Below are 20,677 nucleotides of genomic sequence, written 5' to 3'. Positions count from 1 at the left end.
CACACAGAGCGGCATTATGGACTGGATAATAATTGATGTTTTGCTTGCATGTATGTGTGTGCTCCGCGTATGTGCCTGGTGCCTGTGGCGGTCAGAAGGTGTCAGAGTTACACATAGCTTTGAGCCATTATATGGGTGCTAGGCATTGAATCAGGTCATCTCTCCAGCATGTAAAAATTCTCCTTAAATGTCCAAAATCAGACAGGGAGATGGCAGGGCTCAGGAGATAAAGTGCTTACTGTACGAGCTGAATCTGAGTTTGATCCCTGGAACCCATGTAAAATGAAAGGGGAGAATATATTACACAGACTTGTCCCCTGCCCTCTATACATGTCATGATATATGTATATTCCCCTATAATAACTTTTTAAATGTTCAAAATCTATTTTTTTATTTGCTAAGTCTTCTAAAACAGATGCCTGAACAAAAACTTTGTGCCCACTGACTGCCCTTTGTTGAAGGAGTTCCAGCCGCCTGTAGCTTCGGTGTTATCGAAACCAGTGTAAGAGCTGTCTGCAACCATGCTACGGTGGAGATTGGGGCGGGGCAGAGAAACAGAGGGGATCCTCAATACGTCCAACCAGCCTCATTACGGGACAAGGTGGAAACCATCAAAAAATCGTCTCAAGGAATATCGGCTGTGATCAACTGGAGCACTCATGGACTATGTAAAGACCGACAGGCACGCACAAACATTCCCCTAATGGCAAATAAGAAAGATACAAGTAGAAGCTAAAGATTCCGTGGCTTCTGGACCTTTGGGCTAAGGTCAAGTATTGAGACCATCTTAGAAAGCTACGTTGAGAAGCTGTGCGTGAGCTGGTCTCTAATAACCTCAAGAAGTTAACGTAGGAAGACTTTACAAGCTCAAGGCCAACCGAAGAAACAAATTAAAAAAGAAAAGAGAATAAACAAATGGGAAAAAAATTCTCGGTACTCATAGATAAGAACCCAATAGACTGGCCTTTCCTCACTAGGAAGGCACTGCTTACCCGGCGTCACTTCAGACCGCCTTCCAGCAGCAAGCACGGATGAAGTAAGTTACTTAAGTAAGGCACTAGGTGTATGCCAGGTCAGGGTGTACATGTCACCTGCACTCCCTGCCATGGATGAAGTCATGTGTTATACAGAATGCAGGTCAGAGGTAGCATAAATCACGTTAAGAGTCACAGCTGTCAACAAATAACTTTCTATTACAAGAACTCACTTGCGGCGAGGCAAGGAAGGAAGGAATCAAGAAAACCAAACAGGATATTCTCATCTTGGATACTAACTGCACATTCGGTAAAGATGCTAACTTGCTTTGTAGCCCTTGTACCGTGAGCCGTGAGCATTGTTAAGAAGGTAACTGAAGAAAGCCCACTGTCTCCTATAGACCCTTATGGGAGTCACATCTCTATGTAGATCCTGCTCTTAATAAAAGATCAGAGAGAGCTAAGTGTTGGTCGTGAATAATGCCATGGGTCAGTCAAGGAAGACAGCAGGCTACTTACTTCAGCCACTAGGATAGGGGTGGGTGGGATGCTCGAGGTTTGTGAGCAGCCTGGACTTATGATCACGCATTTGACATTAATTTGAGACTGTTCAGATACTTGTGCAGTTTCCTTTCTTGGCTTCCTAATGTTACAATCTGAGCTTTGGGTGTGTCCTGAAGTTCTCCAACTGTATGCTCTGCTTGCCCTTCCCTGCCCGTTTCCTTTTTCATTTTCGCTTTTGAATTTTCTGTGGCCATATCCTTGAGCTCAGATTCGTTGGTCACATCCAGCTTCTTAGCGAAGTCATCGAAGGCACTCTTGCCACTCCTGCTGCAGCATGCTTGTGATCCAACAGCTCTTTAGGTCTTTCTGAAAATGTCTATCTCTGTCGACATCGTCCACCTGTTCTTGCATCCCTCTACCTTTTCTCCTTACTCATTAGCATATTCATCATTAAAACCGCTTCTGGGTCCAACGAGATGGAGCTGCTAAAGCTGACACCTGGGTTTCACCACCGAGATTCACATCCTGAAAGGAGAACTGGCTCTTAGAGGTCATCTGACCTCACTGGATGTGTGCACACACACCACACAAACAACACATAAGCAGGCAGTGGTGGGACACGCCTTTAATCCCAGCACTCAGGAGGCAGAAGCAGGCACATCTCTAAGTTTGAAGCCAGCCAGGTCGGCAGAGTGAGTTCCAGGACAGCCTGGGTGACACAGAGAAACCATGTCCTGAAAAAGCAAACAAAGCAAAAAACCTAAACACTATAAGTATTAGATACAAATATAATACAAATCTTGGTAATTCCCATATTGGTATTATATTTGCATCTTTTTTGAGTATCTTTTTTGTAAATGCCTTGCGATGGTTTGTCCAATGGCACTCACAATATCCTTGGTAACTGCCCTCGGTAAGACTCTGACAGTGCAGGAGAGGAACACTGTGCTCTGCTGTGACTACTCTGTCTTTTGTGAGCCTGTGCCTTGCACCATGAACTTTCACCACTGTGGTTCAAAGGTATTTCAGCCAGCTGGATAAAACTGGATTTCTTGAGTGGTCTGCAGTTGGGTAGTTCTCTTCCTTCTGGCTAGGTTTAGGCTAGAACCTGATAAAATTCCAGAGTGGGCAGGATAGGGGATGGGATCACTGTGAGTTCGAGTACAGCCAGGTCCACATAGTGAAGCCAAATATAAGAAAGGGGGGAAAAGTCAGAATGTAGGTCTTATTCAATAGTTCCTTGAAAGTCTAATGGAACTCTCTGGCATATATCAAAATGATTTCTTTCCCCTTCTTGCCAGGAAGCATGTGATGATATACTACCAACTTCGAGGGAGAGCTGGTGGCCCAGGAGGCTCGAGTGGGTGCCGCACTGACTGGGTGATTCAGGACTCTGCACTCCTTAGCCACACCAAGCCCCCAACAAGTCACTGACTGCCCAGGTCTTCCCACCCTGAAAGTAGGTCCAGTCAGTCCTTCCTGTGGATTGCTGACAAGCTCTGCCTCTCACAATCTGCCTGCCTGCATCTCCTCAGCACCAGACTATGGGTTTCCTCTGATCTTCTTTTGAAAGAACCAAGCACTGTTGGTTTTCGTCTCCCTCATCTTTACTTGTCATTTGGACGGAGTGGTGACTTCTATGTCCTCTACATGACAGACTGCAAACAGGAAATCTGCCATTTTTAAAAACTAAAACACAAAACCACCAACCTCCACTTCAACTCTATATAGGGATATATAAAGTCCAACTTTTTCTTTTCTTTTTTTCTTTATTATTTTTCTTTTCTACGTGTCCCAAGACTAGGTGTCTCACTGTATAACCCTAGATGACTAGAATTCTCTATATAATATAGACTAGTCTGGCCTGAAACTCTCACAGATCTGCGTGACTCTGCCTTTGGAGTATTGGTATTAAAGACATACCTTACCATACAATATAAAATTGAATTTTGAAAGCTGTTGAAAATTGCACATAACAAATCATCCTATCCACCTGTGACCTCTTTCTAAAAAAATATTTTGGGCCATACAGTAGAACATACCATTAGTCCCACCACTTAAGAGGCAGAAGGAGGTACATCTCTCTGTGAGTTCGAGACCAGCCTAATCTGCATAGTGAATTTCAAGACTGCCAGGGTTATGTAGAGAGACTTTGTTCTCAAGAAAGCAAACAAAACTTATTTAGTGGGGGCTCAAGAGATGGCTCAGTAGTTAAGACTGACTGCTGTCCCAGAGGACCTGAGTTCAATTCCCAGCACCTATGTGAGTGCTCACAATTGTCTGTAACGCCATTTCCAGGAGATCCAAACTTTCTTCTGGCCTCTTATAGCACCAGACACCATGTGGTACACAGATATACATGCAGGAAAACACTCATAAACATGGGATAAGATATTAGTAATAAATAAGAAATGTCTAAAACAAAATCCAAAGGTTTGGGGGGGTTAGGTTTGTTTTTATGTGTATTTTGTCTGCATCTATGCCTATGAGTCATGTGTCCCTAGTGACCTTGGAGAAGAATGCACCTGATCCCCTAGAAGTGTAGTTATAGATGGTTGGGAGTCACCATCTGGCATGTGGGTTCTGGGAACAAAACCCAGGTCCCGTGGAAAAGAAACAGGTGTTCGAGGCCTCCACACCCTGTGACTGCCTTTTTTTTCTTTTCTTTCTTTTCTCTTTCTTTCTTTTTTTTTTCCTTTTCTTTTTTTCTTTTTGTGTTTTGCTTTGGAGACGAGGTCTCACTATGAAGATCTGGCTGTCCTAAACTCACTCTGTAGACTAGACTGACCTAAAACTCAGAGATTAACTCTCTCTGATTTCTCCCAAGTTCTAGAATTAAAGGTGTGTACCACCAAATCAAGGTAAGACTGTTTGATAATGCCAAGCACATCTGAAGTCTAAGGAAGCTAGCTAGAAGATTTGTATCTCATCATAAGAGCAGATGCCAAGAGATACCAGAAACCACAATCTCTCCTAGCCCCAAGGCTAGCAGACACTCTGGAAAGCAGGAATCAACCGACCTCCCCTCTGCTTAGAATTGGTTGTTTAAAACTCAAAGATGGTGTTGCAAATCGTGTTTTAAAGCACACAAGGTTCTTGAAACACTGTAGCATTCTAAGAATGTGGAAAAAGAATACAGTTGCCATTGTGAAGCATACTTTAGGTACAATGTTTCCTTTGAGTCACAAGCTCCTGGGAAATTGTATTACAAGGTTTCCATCTGCAAATCCAGCTGCACTAGGAAATGAACTACAAAGAGAGACCCTGTCGGAAAATACAAAGACAAAAAATAAATGTGTGGGATCATAATGTCAAGAAGAAAGACAGATATTTTGGGGGCTGGAGAGATGGCTTAGCGGTTAAAAGTACTGGCTGCTCTTCCAGAGGTCCTGAGTTCAATTCCCAGCAACCACATGGTGGCTCACAACCATCTGTAATGAGATCTGGTGCCCTCTTCCAGTGTGTCTGAAGACAGCTACAGTATACTCATATAAATAAAAAATTAATAAAAAATTAAAAAAAGAACAACATTTTAAGTTATTCCCTAAATTCTTTGTAATGAGATTTTGGAGTTAAAGAGTCAACTGCTTTCATAAGAAGCAGTTGGATGTTTAAAATATTGACATAGGATATTACACAAGCAATATCAGATGGTCAGTAATCCACCAATGTCTCCTAAATTCTTAGTTCAAACGATTCCAAACTACCAGGCATGGTGGTGCATACCTGCAATCCCTGCTCGGTAGTCTGAGGCAGGAGGATCTAGAATTTGAGAACAGCTTGTACTGCACAGTAAGACCCAGTCTCTAGCAAATAAAAATTTTAATTACTCCAAATGACTTTAAACACAAGTGTGTTTCTGTTAACCATGCAGAAGAAATTAAAGCGTTTTGTACAGGTTAGGACTGCTATTCTCTGCCGGCCCTCCAAAACACTTAAGGTTATAGACTAGAGAAGAGAAGAGGTGGATATGAGAGAATGAGGCATGACCAAGCCCAGGGAGGGAAAAAGATGACAGACGCTCTGTGTGTTACAGCCCAAGATGAGACCTTAAAATCCACTTCCTATTCAAGACCTCTGACTTCCACAACATTCAGTCGCATAGACCCACACACAGATGCACATTCCTGACTAGAAATAGTTATTTAAAGAAGAGCGCAAGAAGCGATTAGAGTTTTCAAGAAAAAAAAATAAGAGAATGTTTATAGGAAAATCTGAGAGTGTGTATGAAGGAAACTAAAGTGTAGCGTCCTTTTAAGGAATTTAAAGAATATATGAAAACAAAATTCACCTAAGTTGATGCTTAAAATATTAACACCTGAAGCAAGCCAAATTCTGTGTGAGGATTTCTCTTCCTGCTCGACATGTTTACGACACCTTGGGCTGAGTTCCAGACATCAAAATCATGATGTTTCCATTAGCAGTAAGAAACGAAACAACACACACACACACACACACACACACACACACACACACACACACACACACACGCTATAAATGTATAAATGGCACTAGGATATAATTTTTTCTTTTGTGTTGCTAGCATCTAACCCAAGCAAGCCTTGCTCATGTTTGCCCGTCTATGAGCTATAGCCCCGCCCCCAAAATATGGAACTTACAGACTTACCAATATGGCATAATAGCATAGAACTGGAGATACACTCTCCCTCACACATTAAGTAAACAAATACAAAAACAAAAACAAAAACATTATGGTAGAAGGGAGGAAAGGAAAGAAGTAAATGCTGGAGAAATACTAAGTTTCACAACCTTCTTTTGGCAGGGGTGGGTCAGGTGGGTCAATATGGAATTTTTGTTTTCTCCAGACAGGGTTTCTCTGTTTAGCCTTGGTTGTCCTGGAACTCAGTAGACCAGGCTGGCCTTGAACTCAGAGAGATCCACCTGCTTCTGCCTTCCCAGTACTGAGATTAAAGGCATGTGCACCACCACTGGCTGGCATTGTTCAATCTTAAAAATGAAATGATCTATGGTAAGGAAAAATAAAAATATAAATACTTCTAATTATATTAATTTTAATGTTTAATTTGTACCAAGTACGGTGTGTAGTCTCACTACTTGGAGGCAACGGGGTCAGAAGTTCGAGGTCGTCCTCCGACATCTAGCAAGTAGCTTGGGCTACCTAGCCAAACAGTGAGCCCACAAGCTTGGTATGATGGTGCACACTCAAGGCAGAGAGAGGCCGGCCTCAAACCCTCCATCAAATGACCTGAGATTCTATATCTTCCGGGCTCCCCCTCCCAAGTGCTGGTAAACTAGGTGTGAGTCACCACCTCACGCACTCTCAGTGTTGATAGTTTTTAAGCCATTCATGCGATCATTTAACATTTCTAAAGTCAAGCTTATTTCCATATCCCTAATAAGAATAATAGAGGAGGGTCATAAACAGGTGACAACAGGAGCTAGTGTATCTGACCAGAACAATCCGAGGATGGAAATGATTCTCCATCTCTTCAGACCTTATGCCACTACTCTGTGCATTCTTTCCCGGGCCCGACACTGGGAAAGTTATGCCAAGTTCAGACCAAGGACCAGCCAGGCAATAAAGGAATCAGTCCTTCGAGTAATGATTGGGAAATATCCCAGGAAAGTCCTCGGATGCATAGATCGTCTATAAATAGCTATGTAGCCTATGCTGACCTCAAACTTATGGCAGTCCTCCTGCCTCAGCTTCCACGATGCTGGAATAACAGGCAAGGGGATCAAAACCCTGCTTCTTGCCCGCTCCACGGAAGCAGAGAAGAGGGTCGCTTTCTCCCTGATCTAGACAAACGCTCAACACGCATGAGGAACAAACAGCACTACTGAATCCCAGACATCTCATCAGCGCCTCTTAGCGACATAGCAAAACTTTTAGCTGTTCCATCTCCCAGATGGTGGAAGCAGGCAAAGATAGGATAAGGCGACGCAATAAAGGCACACATACCTAGTGAAAAAGAAGTTTCCTGTGGCATGATCTAACGTAAACATGGAATCCGAGGAAACAGAAACCATCAGAACAGAAAGTGGTTACTATTGCCGGGATTAGAATTACATATTGCTTCTCAAGCAACACCAGCAAACCGACTTTCCCTTACCGTCTTCTCTTGTCTCACCTCATTCGTTAGAGTCTATATCTGGTCACAGTGCACAATGCTGTGTATGAACTATGCTTTTCTCAAATCTAATAAATAATTTAAAAGTGGACTGAAGGTGGTTAATGTCAAAGGGGTAATCATATAAGTGCTTGAAAAGGCATTTAATGCACACACTTGCACATTAACTATGAAACAGAGGATATAGCTCAGAGGTAAAGCGGCCCAAGGCCTGTAAAACAATCACAACAAAAACAACAAAAAAATCAAATTCAAATGAACACGCAGAATTAAACCTGTAGTTTATAAGAATTATTAAAAGTGCAAAGAACGAGAGAGAATCCACTATTTGACAATTTGTTACAAAAGCAGGAATCAGTTGACAGTCAATCTTGGAGTTTTCATGGTGACAGTGTTTACTGTTCACTGAAAACTATTAGTGTCGTCATTTCTGTATGTTTTCCTCTCACCCGGCCAGCACGTCTGTGTTCAACACTTGCTGACACTCAGTTTAAGACACTTATGAGAACTTCATTATTAAACTGCATATGAAATCATCTCTCACTTTACTCCCCCCCTCCCCCCGCACTGTCATGAATGCACCAAAGGATTTAGCCAGGTATGTATTCTAGCATAATGGAAGCTGAGGCAGGAGAACTACCACAAGCTTGAGGGCTGCCTAAGCTATGTAGTTAGCTCAAGGACAACCTAGGCCACACAAGAAGACTCAGTCTTAAACAAAGCCTACAACTCAACAGATAAACAAATGTCTCAGACTCTCATTGTAGTCAACCCATTGCTAAGCAACGTTTCTCAGTACCGATACACCCAGTAGTTTTGGGGGAAACATTTATGGATACATTAACTCAGCGTTTGGGTCAGCCTAAGAATTAGAGTTAACTGGCTTCAGGACTATCTCCCCTCCTCATCTGCACACAAAAGTGCTTGTCAGAGTCAAAAGCTGCCACTATTTTTTATTCAAAATACTTAATTCAGATGCTAATGGTTCTAAAGGAGACAGGGTGAGGCAGCTTTGGACATCTACATTTCTCTTCGGGGCAAGTTTAATCTCTTCAGGATTTTCTTGTTTGGTATCACAGTCCAAGAGCTAGCTAAATGGTTTGTGAATTGCAGCCCCACCCCCATTGTTAACCACCGCCAGTCTTCAGAATTCTGGAACAGTCTATAAACATTAAATCTGTGTGGTGTTTGAGCAAGTGGGGTGGAATGGGATTAACCTGGAGCTGCTCTGGAACCAGACATTAGTCTTAAATTGTTCTTCACACACCTTCCGCTTGCTGATGATGTGATGGCAGGGAAGCCACAACTGGATACAGCACAAACACAACTCAAAACCTGCTCATACGTTACCCATCAGAACCGGCCAGCTTACCACTACAACTCGCCAAGCATACACAAGATCAGACTTTTAAAGTCACGACGCTTAAAACAAATACAAAAAACCCTCAAGACTCTTTATGGGTAAATACAAATGAAAATCCCCAGAAATCAACCAGGGAAAGGAGGAAGTCCCAAGTGAAAGCTTTCTTTCTATTGTCTTAACCCCCAGGGTGAGGTGGGTCCTCAGTGGGGTGGGGCAGCCATCCAACAGGGTGGATTTCCAATGCCAGGGTGGGAGTGGGAAGACAGGAGCCTGGAAAGTATCAACTTTCTCTGGCCATACTTCCTGCTTTGGGGACTTGGATCAGGGATTTACCTTTCAAGACTCCAAAATGGAAAAAAAGAATTGTTTTTTTTTCTTTTTTAAAAATAAAAATTGAAATGGATTTTTTTTTCATACACTATGTTCTGATTATGATTCCCCCTCCCTGGGCTCCTCCAAGATCCCCTTTTTGTCACTGTTGATTGTCATTTGAAAGGCATTTCTGAGAAAGGGCCATACTTAATGCACTGGACACTGTAAGTAACAGAACCAAGGCATCGTCTACTAAAACAAACAAACAAAAAGGCTGTGAGCCTCCGGAGACACAAAAGATTAACCTAACTCCCCCACCCCCCCCCCCTCCCCTCTCCTCCCTCCAACCCCCCCCTACCCCCCCACAAGTTCAGCTTACCAGGCTTTGGTAAGTAAACTTTGAATTGAGCAGGATGCACCTGAACACCTTGACCTTGGGGTCATGACCCGGTCAGAGCCAGGACAGGAGATTTTTGACTATTAATTAAGGGGGTGGGGACCGGGCAGCAGACACAAAAGCCTCCTCTCTCCCAGCGGTGGCCTAAGTGTTTGTAAACAGTGCTGCCAAGAGCGCGGGCCCACGTGTCTTGCGACAGGGTCCTGTGTAACAGACTTGAAAGGTTCTTTTGCCCACAGAAACCTACTTCTTCGGCCATAAAAATATACATGCGGACGACAAAGAATTTTCTCTAACAAGGATTCAGTTTATCTTTACTCTTCTTTGTTTATTTAAATCACTTTAATATTAAATATACTGGTGCTGAAGGGCTCGGTGGCTAAAAGCCTTGGCAGCTTTACCAGAGGACTGGGGCTCAACCCAAACACCCACATGTAAGGTCACAATAATCTATAACTCAAGTTCTGAGAGATACGCCATCCTCCTGTGGTCACTTCAGGCACCAGGAATGCACAGACATACATACATACATGCAGGCAAAAAAAAAAAAAACCTCTTAATAAATAAAATTAAAAGAGATCAAGGGCTGGAGAGATGGTTCTGTGGTTAAGAGCAGTAGCTGCTCATCCTGGGCTCAACTGCCAGCACCCATGTGGCAGCTCAAACTGTCTGTGACTCCCATGTTAGGACTTCTGACACCCTCACACAGACATACATGCTGGCAAAACACCAATGAACATAATATATATAAAAAAACCAAGCTATATCTTAAATTTTAAAAATGACACGTTCTGGTTGGGGATTTAGCTCAGTGGTAGGGCGTTTGCCTAGCAAGCGCAAGGCCCTGGGTTCGGTCCCCAGCTACAGAAAAAAGAAAAGAAAAAAAAAAAAAAAATGACACGTTCTGGGCTAGAGAGATGGCTCAGTGGTTTAGAGGACTGACTGTTCTTCCAGAGGTCCCGAGTTCAATTCCGGGCACCCACAAGGTGGTGGCTCACAACCATCTGTAATGGGATCCAAAGCCCTCTTCTGGTGTGTCTGAAGACAGAGACAGTGTACTCACATACATGAAATAAATAAATAAATAAATACATAAATAAATACATACATACATACATAAATACATAAATCTTTTTTAAAAAACGACATGTTCTATGTCTCTTAACGCTTGACATATGCACTTCGTAGAAATGATTTCAAACCTATTTGAAAGAAACTTATAAAATTTTCCACTTCAAAAAAAGAATGTTTGTTTTAAAAAGAAAGAGATCGTTTCAAGCTAGAGAAAGTCTAGTTCTCAAAGCTAATGGGCAATTCTTAGCAGTAATCAAACCCAAGCCATTGAGGAGAGCCATCAGCCAAGCCGTTGGTTAGGGGGAACATCTGCAGAAATGTCTGCTACCTTTGGCTTCTGCCAGTGTTTTCCCGTGAATTAGAGGGTTCTAAATTAAAATACTGTCTGGCTTGAATATCAACCTAACCATAAAATAATGTCACAGGACAAAAAAGTAACCATTTGGGTGATATTTGCATAAAACAAACATAATTTAGAGCATAAATTTTAAAATGTGTTATTTCTAAGACATACCTAAGTTTTCACTAAAAGAAAAATGTATGTGTTATGCCTGTTTATGTTGGAAGATTCCTTCTTCCCTCAAATCTGAAAGGTATTTATTTATGTTATTTTTTCCTTTTGTTAACTTTAAAATAGAAATGTGAGTGACTTAACATTCATTTTAAGATTCTTGCCTGAACCTGATGGTGGATCAGCCAACTTTGTTTGCAGAAAAGCTGTTTTACTCTAATTACAGAGGGGTGAAAAGTGAGCCTTTTAATGCAAAAGTCATGAAAGGGGAAAAAACAAACAAACGAACCCTGAGATCATGCTACAGCCAGTAGCCAATATGAAGATCCTGAAACTTCAGATCAGGAACTTTTAGCAATGCAGAAAGAACACAGGGACTAGAAGCAAATGGGCAGGAGTGAGTGCAACTGGGGCTGGAATGGGCAGGAGCCGGCCAGGGTGCTGACCGACACAGCTGTGACTGGGCACCACTGTCTACCTTAGAGGATGAAGGCCTCGTTCTAATGGTTGACCTTCTAATTGCAGATGGGGAAGAGAGAGAGAAGAGTAACTCAGACACCATTTCTCATCACCTGGCTTCCATTGTCATTACTTAGGCCACTGTTGCTTTGTTTTTCTAAGACAAAATACAAGAATAAAATAAAACAGAGTTCCCATTAAAGTGTAACACTCTGTGAAGGAAGTAACTTGGTAAGGTACATTTTGGCAATGTCCATAAAGCCATGACAATGACAATTATTATGGCTACAGTACCCACAGAACAAACTTTGGTAACTCAGAACACAGTACCAAAACCCAATATACGGCACGGTACACAGTAATGAAAGGCAGCCTCCTCCACCCATGCCTGGCCGCAGGCCCAGTTCTCTGAAGAGAATAGTCCATCAGCGAAAACAACATCACTTCTTTTGAGTGTGTTTTATTTTTCACATAAATTTTTTTTGTAAAAGTAAAATTTAAAATATCAACAGCAAGAAAGACATGGTAGGGCACACCTTTAGTCCCACCGTCAGACGGCAGAGGCAGGAGGATCTCTTGAGTTTAAGGCCAGCCTAGACTACAGAATGAGTTCCAGGACAGCCAGGAATACATAGAGAAATTCTGTCTTGAAAAACAAAAACAAAAAAACAACAAAATCCACAACAGGGAGAAATGGCTCATTGGTTAAGAGCATGTGCCTCTTGTGGAGGACCTGGCTTCAGTTCCCAACACCCACACGGTGGCTCACAATTACCTGATACTGTAGTTCCCATGATCTGATGCCCTCTTCTGACCTCCACAGACATCAGGCACACACATGCAGACAAAACACATAAATCGTTCTTTTTAGAAAGTCAACAACAGATGCAGACAAGTACCTTACACTTCACATCGGACACCCAGGAGGCTAAGGCGGGAGGATCAAGAGTTCAAAGCCAAACGGGGCCCAGTGGCGCTCGATTATAATCCTAGTATCTGGAAAGGTGGAGCAGAAAAACGTTGATTTCAAGGCTAGCATAAGGAAGACACTGCCTCAAAGAGAAGGAGGAGAGAGAGAAGGGAGGAATGCCAAGGCCATTTTAGGCTAAATCAAGTTTTAGGTCCAGCCTGGGATACACAGTAAGGCAAAAACCAATAAATCACAATATTCCAATTTCCCACAGGGGAAATCAAAATTTGGAAGTTCATAAAAGTAAAAATGGAGGACTAAAGAGTAGTGAATAGAATCTACCATCAATAAGTGATTCTCAAGTACTAAGAGAAATTGGAAACTGGGCGCAGGGGCAATGTCTACTACCTCAGCACTGGAGAGGCTGAGGCCAGCCTGGCCTACATGGTCTACATGTTGAAGTCCTGTCTTGTAAAAAAAAAAAAAAGTTCAAACTTTAGGAAGTGATGAGGCCCTCTAATGCTTTTCTGTTTTCAGCTAGGTAAGACCCAAAATTGTCTGTTTAGTAATTTGTTGCTAAAATACTCAACCTATAGATTTCATTTTTAGATCTTACCATGCATTGAGCATCCACTTAACCATGACAGCCCTTTACTGTTTCTTAGGTCCCACCTCCTGAACTAACTGCAAAAGGCTACAGAACTGGATATATTTCGCTAAAATATAATGGTGCAATCACATGCATAATGGAGAATGGGGCCTAACTTCTTCGTCCTGAGATAAAAGGGCATAAAACTAGGTATACACAGGGATGAGTGAGTGGAGAAAGCCAAGAAAGAAAGACAGGCAGACAGGCAGACAGGCAGACATGAAGACAAGCACTGCTGCACACATCCATAACAACTAAAGCACAGGAAGAAGGAAGCTATCATGGACTACATGGTGGGACACTGTAAAAAAAGAAAGAAAGAAAAAGACAGCATTGGGTCTGATCGTTTGTGCCTGTAATCACAGCAGTACAGAGGCTATTGCCATGAGTTTGATCAGCCTGGGCTACAGAGCATGACTAGCTTTAAAAAAACAAAACAAAACAAACAATAGAACACAAATTACTATTTCTCGATGGAAAAACGATTGCTTAGCATGTCTGAGACCCTGAATCTCTCTCTCTCTCTCTCTCTCTCTCTCTCTCTCTCTCTCTCTCTCTCTCACACACACACACACACACACACACACACACACACACAGAGAGAGAGAGAGAGAGGAAGAGAGACAGACAGATAGACAGACAGTTGCTTGAATCAACGCCAGCTTCCTGGGTATAACACTTTACTAAAATTGTGCAAAATGTTACCACTCTAGGAGAACAGGTCACATACGTAGGATCTGTGTGCATTGCTTCATATAACTGTAGAGATCCTACAACTACTGCAATAACAGCCTCAAATATAAATATGTAACTCCAGAATAAATTTATTAGAAGCCACTAAATCCTGTGGTGAAGATGGGTGACTTTAACAGAGGACATTCATTACCCTTTCCTGTAGAAGTTACATTAAAGAAACTACCTACCTACCATGCATCCCTACCTACCACCCTACCGTGCCCATCCCCGAGGCCTCTAACATTATCTCCCTACTGTGCTTCGAGTGCAGATGACACATGTTCTAGTAAAAGAAAGGAAGAGTTTCTACTAGACCCTGCTAGTGAATAAAAAGACATGGAAATCAGCAACCGCGCAACAGACAGAGAGAAATCTGATTTAAAAGAAACACTTGCAGTATTTTTAGAACAACAACAAATTTATTTTATGCTCCAAATTATCCTTCAAAAATACTTCACCCCAGTTTAGTCATCTTTGGTTTTAATTCTCAGATTATTTAGAATAGGATTTCACATCAGTATGGGGCTCAACGCACTGAACTCTATACTTTCTTAGATGGGCAGGGTAAGCTCTCAGAGGATGGAGTCTGGCAGACAGCAGCAAGTCTGAGCCCAGCAGAGTAAGGACCAGGTCATCCTGGACTCTGCAGTAAGACCTTATCTCAATCCAGAGTTGAAGAGATGGCCATGCAAGTAAGAGCACTTCGTTCTTCTGGGACCTGGATTCAGTTCCCAGCACCCACATGGCAGACCAAGGGATCTGATGATGCCCTTTTCTGGCCTCTGCTGGCATGGTAGGAACATAATACAATATATACATAGAAATACACATAAAAATAAAAGAAACACGCAAAACATATCTTTAAAACTACAGGTTAAGATTATCAAACCCGTGCTGGAGAGATGGCTCAGTGGTTAAGAGCACTGACTGCTCTTGCAGAGGTCCTGAGTTCAAATCCCAGCAACCACATGGTGGCTCACAACCATCTGTAATGGGATCTGATGCCCTCTTCTGGTGTGTCTGAAGACAGCTACAGTGTACTTATATAGAATAAATAAACCTTAAAAAAAAATTATCGAAGGGGTTGGGGATTTAGCTCAGTGGGAGAGAGCTTGCCAAGGAAGCTAAAGCCCCTGGATACGGTGCCCCTCCCCGAAAAAAAAAAAAACAAAAAAAAAAAAAAAAAAAGGTTATCGAATGCATTTTCCAAAATTATTTTAAACCTACCACTCTGCTTGCTAAAGCATGGAATATTTAATATGTTTTTGCCTATAAACTTCTAATCTGAGATTTTTCCATTTTTAAATATCTATTTATTTATTTTGAGACAGGGTTTTGCTACATAACCCTGGATGTCCTGGAATTCACTGCGTATATCAAGCTAGTCTCAAACTTGCAAAGATCTAGTGGCCTCTGCCTCCTGAATGCTGGGATCAAAGATGTGTGCTACCACATCCAGCCTAAGATTCAGCTGTCAACAGAGGTGGAAGTAGGGTATCGGAATCCTTGGACATGTAATAGGTGTTTGTAAGTCACTCAGTGTAGGTAGTAGGATTCAAACTTCCATCCTTATTATCAAGCAAAGTATTCTTAACTGCTGAGCCTTCTTTCCAACCCCTTCAACACCCTTTATAACAAGTAGAGAAAGTCCAAACTGAGAATTTGCTACACTGGACATGGCAACTCAAGGTCATTTCTATGGAGAAGGATGATATATCTATCTTAAACCTGGAATGTTCTACAATGTCCATTTTATAGTCAGAATACACTTGGGAACAAGCAAGCGCAAAGTGCACATGAGACTTCCTGCTGGTGGTCACAATGTTACACACGCTCTGGCTGCCCCTCCTCCCCTGCCCGACCCTACAGACACCAACAGATGCACTGCATCATTCAATAATGTCACAGTATTCACTTAGTTTTGGCAGTAAACTGTAATAAAAACCAGAGCGCTAGACCCAAGTAAATACTGTGTGTTTGGCAAAAGTTACTGTGGCTGTGTTCTTCAGCACGGTTTCCAAGATGACCACCAGCTCTGCTTGGCAACTGGGCTCTCCCACAGTTAAGGCTCCAACTGTAAAGCTGGCTCACAAGACATTTTCCTGCCACTGGCTTTGGTCTGATGCTGCTCCTAGAAACTGTTATCCAATGGTGGCATGATCCTTGAGAAAGCATAATTTTGATGAATCAGTGCTGTCCCATTCAAGAACTAATTATGTCTTCAAGTAATGAGCTATGTAAGATTGAGAAATTTGATGATGGAGAGATGGCTCGGCAGTTAAGCACACTCATGGCTCTGGGCAGAGGATCTGGGCTCCAAGCAGCATCTATGTGACAACTACCTGACCCCAGATCCAGGGGGATCAACATTCTCTCCTGGCCTCCAAAGGTACCTCGTACACAGAAAACAAATCTTAAAGATTTATTTATTTTATGTACGCATGAGTACACTGTTGCTGTCTTCAGACACACCAGAAGAGGGCATCAGATCCCATTACAGATGGTTGTGAGCCACTATGTGGTTGCTGGAATTTGAACTCAGGACCTCTGGAAGAGCAGTCAGTGCTCTTAACCGCTGAGCCATCTCTCCAGCCCAAAACAAATCTTTTTTTAAAAAATAACAATTGAGGGGTTAGGGATTTAGCTCAGCGGTAGAGCGCTTGCCTAGCAAGCGCAAGGCCCTGGGTTTGGTCCTCAGCTCCAAAATAAATAAATAAATAAATAAATAAATAAATAAATAAATAAATAAATATAACAATTGAAAAATTAGGAGTGATGATAGCATAAAAGTCCATAAAGATGATAGTATAAAATCCCAGGTAGATTAAAACACTAGCATTTCACATTATCTCCTTTGATTGTTTGTTGAGGTGTCTCATTCTGTAGCTCAGATTAACTCCAATTTTTTTTTAAAAAACAAAACAATCTTCCTGCCTCAGCTTGCCAACTGCTAAGATTACAGACTTGAGCTTGAACATTTCTAGGACATTTTATGATGACAAGTTCATTTAACCATTGACTAATTTGCTTGGGTAATGATGGAAAAGAGTTCCTTTTACCTGTGTTGGTGATTCATAAGAAGGGTTCCCAAAAGAGGCAAGCAAACAAGGAAACAGTGGCACTTGACTTAAACAGGGTCTGGGTGGAGCTAGAGAAATTGATAGGGAATTTCTAACTTCAACAAGTGAAACTAAAAGGAAACACAAACCCAGCAGCCAATAAGGACTGGGGTAGTCATCCTAAAGGGGCCAAAGCAGGTGAGCACATTGCATGAGAAGTGTTGCTGATGCCAGTATGCAGGGCCATATGTTACCACATGGAAACTACACCATCCCCCTGGTTCCCAGCACAAACTTAAACAGTAAATCTACTGAAAGCCTTAAAGAATACTGTTTAAATAAATCAAATCCTTGTTCCAAGTTAATTTTTCATTAGTTCAAGATGTGAATAAATAAAACAATGTATCTTTTAAAGGTACCCATTTTGTTACTGTTTTAACATTTTTTTTCTAAAGTAAAATCAACTGAAATAGCTCTTAAGAACTTTTGGAACACTTAGGTGGGCCTTTAACACACACAGTTAATGAAAGGTTACTGTAGACTCTCCATCCCATGCTTGTTTAAATAATTTCTCTAAGAAATGAGAAAGTGTTTCTTTTTACTCAGAGTGCTCAATAACATACAAATTTTCCCTGAAACCCCTTAAAATAATATTACTTAGCAGCTGTTTTCAGCATAAAACTAAAATGTAGCAAGTAACAAGAATCTAAATTTTACAACAGGAAAGAGCAGGCCTCTATGATAACATATCGATAACATATAACATATAACATATGATAACATATTTTAAAAAAGCCAACTTAAGCATTCTTATTGGCTAGGGTGGAAAACACTTTCATGTAGTTTAAGGGAATAAAATATCATGAGTCTGAAAAGTGGCCAACCAAAGAAGTCATGACACACTGGTCTACTAGAGAAACAAATTACTTATTTTTAATTGTAGATTGCTGGAATAATTGACCATAGTTTTCTCAACCAACAATAGACATTTACGTAAGGGGAGGGGGAAGGGAAGCTCTGTGTTTCCTCTACTACTTTAGGGCAAGTCAGAACCAATGAACTGCTTCTGTTCAGGGATGAGTAATGTTTCTTCCCTCTGGTCATGTAGATGAGCCTCTAGTACTAAGCTTAAAACAAACTTAGCCACATTTCTCATTTCTGAGAACCAAAAACAGAAAGACTTGTAAAATGAACTAGTAAGGGTTTGGAAATTTGACTTATGCAGTGACATGCCTTTCTCTCTACCCTGGAAATCAAATCAACTCCTACTGATCCTAAGTTTAAGCCCCAATCTTTCTTAAACACTGTTCTGCTTAAGGACAGTTCTTTAAATTAATATTTATTATGTTGCAACTTATACTGTATTCAAAATACATTACAAAACACACATGTAAACACGGAGAAGAATGTAACTCCTCTTCAGTATGTCAACTTTCCATTAAAATGCAAATGTAATGATTTCATTAGTTAGGCTGCAATACCCACAGCCTTAAACCAAACCAATATATTTTCCCTGTGAATCCCAACTTCCCCTAACATGTAATCTTAACCTCATGCTGGCTCTTTGCTGATGAATTCTGAGCATGAATTTTGCCATTATAATCCTAATTAGAGCAAAGTACCGTATGTGACTTGTGATTTTTAAATCTTCTACGGATGTATTCTGCTCCCCGGATAGACAAGCACCACAATATTTTGCTAAATTTTACACAAACAACTTGGGAAAAACAAAACAAGCAAACCTAATTCTATTCCAGATCATTAATCGGGAGAAAGAAAAATTGCCCAAAGCAAACAAAATCTATCATGAAGTCATTAACAAGCAAGTAACATGTCTTTTAACTCGACCTTCTCAAGAGTCTGTCCAGGCCTCGCTTGGTTTAGCCAAACGTAGAAAACTCTCCATGGAAACCCTATTAGCTTTCTAACAGTAAGCAAGAAGGTCTAGGGAAGAGAGTCAAGATCTGAGTGAAGAGTGGGGAGGGGTGTGTGTGTGTGAACGACCAAATAAAAGAGTGAATGCCAGAGTTAAGGAAATTTGGGATGGGACTGTTAGAGATCTTCGCTGGGATTGGGTTTCATTTCTTTGGGCGCCCCTGACCTTGCCTTCTCTAACTCGGAACGCTTCGCCCGCCCCCTCCCCCGGCCTGCGCCTGCCTTTGTGTGTGCCTGTCACTTAAGGGGAGCAGAACGAAGCTGATTCGGGGGCAGCACAAAGCCAACACACAGATTTGCACAGATTCTCTTACACACATTTCCCAAACTGGAAGGCATAGCCCACGCAGAGCTTGTGAACCTTGAGAAAAGTGGGTTCTGGTCTTGTTTCGGGGAGCAGAGAAACTATTCTTTCCTCTTTCACTCAGCGGCACTAACAAAACGCGCGGACTCAAGAGAAAAAAAAGAAAGAAAGAAAGAAAAAAATACTCCACGTAGTGGATCCTTAATCCACTCACTGTGACATCTGTCTAGTGTAGTGGTCCACGGGGGGACAAACGTGCTGGAAGCCGGAGACACAAACCCAGAACAGGACCCAAACAAACACTACTGGGGATAAAAGAGTCAAACACACCGGGTCAATGTTCTTTCAGGGGTGTCTGAGGATGAACTAGGGGCTCCTTTGACTTACACTAAGGACAGGGGAGAAGAGGATCAAAAGAGAAAGTGGTGGTCCCCAAAGATGAACTCTTTCAGGAAGGCAGCCCCAAGAAAACACTCACTTTCCTGAGACTAAAAGGCCAGAAGAGCGGCTGGTGGGAGGTACAAAGGTAAGTTTTCTGGGTACGGAGGGGGGACACGCATTAGCAGGAAGAAGGGATCCAGAAGTGCAGGTTGCAGGAGAAGGGGGTGCTGAATTAAAACTATATTTGTCAGCCATGTTGAAGAAGCTCCTGTAATTTGTGAGGCTTCCCTCTTCCCTCTTGGTATTTGTGGGTGACATGACAGTCCCCGCAAGGCCGTGAGAAAGAGAGGGAGACTGGAAAGGGACCATTCCGCGGCCGAAAAGAGCGAGGAGAGAAAGAGAGAGAGAGAGAGACAGGCGCGGACAGCAGCGCTCTGACCTGGTTCTGGTCCCTCAGCCTCGCAGTCCGCCGCCGTCGCAGCCGGGTCTCCTTTCTAACAAATCCTACAGGGCAGCCATCTTGCTTCCTTCTGCTCCTCTACGAAAGCAGCCTCGCCTCCGCATCAATATTCATAAGGCAGTTTGACGTCTGTTCTCTGGGCTCGGCGGGGCCGGCTCTCGGGCGGCCGCCGAGGGGGCGGACGTGACTGGCATGCGAGCGGCGCGGGCACGAGCGCGGGCGCGGGCTGTGCGCTCGCTCCCTCGCGGAGGCGCGGCGGGGCTCAGTCTGTGCGCTCGCTCCCTCGCGGGGCCGCGGCGAGGCCCAGGTTATGCGCTCGCTCCCTCGCGGGGGCGCGGCGGGGCCCGGGATGTGCGCTCGCTCCCTCGCGGGGACGCGGCAGGGTCCGGGCTGTGCGCTCGCTCCCTCTCGGGGACGCGGCGGGGCCCAGCCTGTGCGCTCGCTCCCTGGCGGGGGCGCGGCGGATCCCGGCTGCGCGCTCGCTCCCCGGCGAGGGGCTAGGGGCCTCCTTGGCTCGGCTCCGCCCCTGCCTTTCCG

At 42.8% G+C, this 20,677-nt stretch overlaps 1 protein-coding gene across 3 annotated transcripts in view; it reads right to left on the bottom strand.

Annotated features, from left to right (window-relative positions):
* The window catches only part of Tet2 (tet methylcytosine dioxygenase 2), a 79,931-nt gene extending 59,616 nt beyond the window's left edge, over nucleotides 1-20,315 (bottom strand). For 2 of the 3 annotated variants that reach the window (XM_032897290.1, XM_032897289.1), the window contains exon 1: nucleotides 20,120-20,315. The gene's annotated coding sequence lies outside the window, so the exon portion shown is untranslated. The remainder of the gene's footprint in view (nucleotides 1-20,119) is intronic. The other variant, XM_032897291.1, reaches the window with a different exon arrangement.
* Between the last annotated feature and the right edge of the window lie 362 nt (nucleotides 20,316-20,677).

The sequence above is a fragment of the Rattus rattus genome, chromosome 3, assembly GCF_011064425.1.
Source record: "Rattus rattus isolate New Zealand chromosome 3, Rrattus_CSIRO_v1, whole genome shotgun sequence".
NCBI lineage: Eukaryota > Metazoa > Chordata > Mammalia > Rodentia > Muridae > Rattus > Rattus rattus.
Note: the sequence above shows the minus strand (reverse complement) of the source record. Positions and strands in the feature narration are given on the sequence as shown.